General features: G+C 42.0%; 1 protein-coding gene across 3 annotated transcripts in view; it reads left to right on the top strand.

The window, feature by feature from the left end:
• The window catches only part of LOC102293530 (Down syndrome cell adhesion molecule-like protein 1 homolog), a 97,626-nt gene that overhangs the window by 21,580 nt on the left and 72,216 nt on the right, over positions 1 to 3,830 (top strand). The gene's annotated exons all lie outside the window — the stretch shown is intronic.

Genomic DNA, 3,830 nt, shown 5'->3' with positions numbered 1-3,830 from the left:
CACACACACACACACACACACACACACACAAACAGAGACACAGAGGATCCATGTGCGGGCCCCACCCACCCCACTTGCACTCAACCATACACCTCATCCATCTATCCATCCACTTCATCTATCAGCTCCTGGTAGCATGTACAGCTTTCAGTCTTTCGATAGCGCTCGAGATGCTCTAGTGGTTTGCCATTTATTAGGGACACTGTATGCCAAGGTATTGGCTTGACAGGATGATACATGTCAAACAGACGGCTGTGTTGGTCAATAAAGCTAAGTTTGAATGGGCTTTGATGAAGAGGCAGGAGGGTGTTTGCTGACAGCTGGCCTCACTGTGAGACGACCCTGCCTGGGTGTCATGTCACTATTTGACAGCCAAATCTGTTTGCGTTGAGGCCTGTTCGTGGAGCGATTTGTGGGGGAGTAGACAGATAGATAGACAGGCAGACAGTCAAACAGTGCGAAGCTTTGCGTGTTGACTGGCTATCGTGGATTTTACTCCCTTGTCATATTCCTCCCCTTCTCGTGCTACTTCTCTATCTAGCCATGCCTCTCCCTTTAATTGATGGTTTGCTGGTGTTGCTGTCGGTTAGAAAATTAACATTTGTTTGCTTGTCAGTTAGGGAACTGAAAGAGTATGCTCTGACAGCGATGTGTACGAAGGAACTTCATCCGTGTGTATGTGTGAGTGTTTGCGTGTCACTTTGTTAGTATCGCTCTCCTCCTCCAGTTGGAGCTTAAAACATTGTGAGTTTTATCTGGTCGCCATGGTAACGGGTGCGATCCGGCGGGCGGAATGAGGAAGGTGTGAGGATGCATCGCTGCCTGATTTTTATAAGTGCATCACCACGGTTCATCTCCACCATACTCACACATGTGCACGCACGCACACACATACAGAGGACATATCAGCATATGTAGCATCTTTCTTTCTTTATTTCCTGCATTGCAAACTGTATAGTCCATCATCCATGGTCTGGATTAGGATGATGAAGCACTGTGTGTGACTTGTCGGTGACACTATGTGCCTGTGTGATATATATATTATTATAATAAACCTGTTGGCCACTCTGTTAACAGGGACAACAGCCAATATCTAGGAGCTTCCAGTGTAGAAGGCAGATATTTGAGCCAACACTTCCTAATCCGTCCAGCAGAGAGTTTATGAATGCAGGTACATTAACAAAGCTGTGTAAATTTTGCTCTCTACCTGCATGCAATCAAACCCCGCTTAAAGATGATTGGTCGTTAGAGGTTCAGTTGCAAACACACCTTGGATACATATTATGCATGTATTGTTATCGAGAATAGCTAATAACTGACCTAAAACCGTACAGCAGAATTGTCAAGCATATGTCAGTTTACTTTAAGTATTTTGGAAATGCATGCCAAAGTTTTACACGTTTGCACTGTAAAAGCTTGGGTTTTATATGGTGTGATCATACTTTTCCTTTGAAAGATGATCAGTTTTTCTCCTGCCATCCTGTAACTATATGTATTTTCTCACTTGTGCATGTTTTCCTATAATCCCAGAATGTGTCCCTGATTTCTACATCAGGCTTGTGTCAGGGGCATAACACTTGTTGCAGCACTCGAAAGGGCCAAGGAAACAAAAATGCAATGTGCAGACTTAGATGTTAATTTTAATCTTAATTTTAATAAATGATTGCCATGGGTTTAATTGTATTTGTGGGAAAGGAAATGTCCAAAAGTAAGCAACACATTCAACAATATCATTAGCATCTGTGATTGGACCATGATGTAGACATAACCCCAAACTTCAGGATTTTATGTTTCTTATAGACCTATTTTCTCTTTCTCACTTTCTGTTTTACCTCTGCCTCCTAGGGTTCTCTTACTGCTTGACTTGACATTTATTCCTCTCAAGTGCTTATCAGGCCCACTTGATCGCCTCTTGTTTTGCATCATTATTTTTCTTCACATTCTGCTGTTTTCAGTGTGTCTGCCCTCTTCCTTTACTAAAATACTGAAGTTAAAATAGAAATATCAAAGTTTGCCAACAGACATTTACAGGAATGGTCTTTATTTTATGTAATAGCTACACATGAAGTCAGTGTAGTCTTTTTAATGTTCCTTTCTTTTGTGAGGCAGCTGAGTCAGTTCTGCAAACTGTACACACTTAGATATAATGTGCTTGCTTCATTAGAGCCAAAGAAACTACAGCTTATTTGAATTACACATTTACATACTGTGGTTGAATGAACTATTCAGGTGGCATCTGAGTAGCATGCTTCATTAAATGTTAATGAGAACATTGTGAGTCATATTACAGCATTAAACCAGGGTAAGGGATAAAGAGATTAACACACACAATTAAGTTGTTTTCGTTTATCTTAAACAATGTATGGCTTCTTAAAGAACAATCTTTATTCGTATGAGAAAGAAGACACTTGCAATGTTACAATATTTTTGAAAATTGTAATAGATTGAACAAGCAAATAGAGTCACAGAACAATACTAAGTGATTGATTAGTTGATATCGCGGGAGATAACAACAGAAAGCGTAAACATCGAGGGTGAAGAGGGTGTGGAAAAGTGTGACGTCTGTGTTTTTTTGCATTGATTGAGGCTGTTTAATCCCCCTTCTCTTTCACACACACTGCCTCTCTCTCTGTGAAGTGTAGCGTCACCACAGCTGCAGTAGCTTCTGTCCCAGTCTCCATTTTGTAGCCACTCCGCAGAGGACCTGTACTCTTCCCACCCCTCTGTCTTTCCACTTTTAACTTTATCCCTCTCCCGCCCTTCTTTTCTAGAGGCACTTATTAGGAAATAGTGAAGTGACAAAGCATCGTCTTTTTTTCTTCCACTCCATCAGGCCTGAAAGTGAACAACAGATAGGCTGAAAAATGGCAGAATAGGCAGAAAAAGAGAGAGACAAAGTGGCACAAAAGCATGACATGTTAAATTATGCAGATGGGAAAGTGGGCATAGGATGCAGGGATGATGGAATGAGGTGGGTAGGTGTATGAGGACATATAAGGGGTTGGACAGATGGACAAAGAAAGAGGTGTGTGCGCTGAGATTTCCTGCTGTCCCCAGCACCCCAGGGAGGGAGAGAAGGCCAGAGGCTTTAAAGCCAGTGGGGCCTACCATTAAAGATGCATCTGACAAGTACTTAATGCTCCCCTACCTCCCCTCTCCCCTCCATTTCTCATTTTTCTTTAGACTTTCTTTACTTGTTCCTGTTAGTATCTAACCATTAACCATTACACACATGGTGCACATCTATGTGTGTTTGTCTTTAGAATGGTTACCATTCATACCTAGGGTAAAGGTGGGGGAAGAGGGCAGGCAGGGGGGTAACTGTGGAGGGGAAATGGGTGCTGTTTACTTATTGATGTGTATTTATGGGCTCTGTGTGTGTGTGTGTGTGTGTGTGTGTGTGTGTGTGTGTGTGTGTGTGTGTGTGTGTGTGTGTGTGTCCGATTCTGGCAGTGATGCATGTTAGGTTGGGTTATTTATTCAGCACTCGTGTTTGGATGTTTTACAGAGAGAACAGGTGCAGAGTGACTCTGAGCTTGCTCTGTTTGATCGGACTTTGTGTGCGCATGTGTGTGTGCGTGCGTGTGTGTGCTAGCTGTGTCAGTGAGACAGACAGAAAGAGAGTCAGACACAGGGGCATTCACTGCTGTCCAGGCACTGATAGGGCCACTGTGTTTGTCTTTGTGGATAACATGATTTGAATATTGAAAAGAAATTCTATTTTGTAGATTTCAGATAGATAGATAGATAGATAGATAGATAGATAGATAGATAGATAGATAGATAGATAGATAGATAGATAGATAGATAGATAGATAGATAGATAGATA

The sequence above is a fragment of the Haplochromis burtoni genome, unplaced genomic scaffold (genome assembly GCF_018398535.1).
Source record: "Haplochromis burtoni strain Fernald_Lab_line unplaced genomic scaffold, NCSU_Asbu1 Contig_15, whole genome shotgun sequence".
Taxonomy (NCBI): domain Eukaryota; kingdom Metazoa; phylum Chordata; class Actinopteri; order Cichliformes; family Cichlidae; genus Haplochromis; species Haplochromis burtoni.
This window is presented reverse-complemented; position numbering and strand designations above follow the sequence as displayed.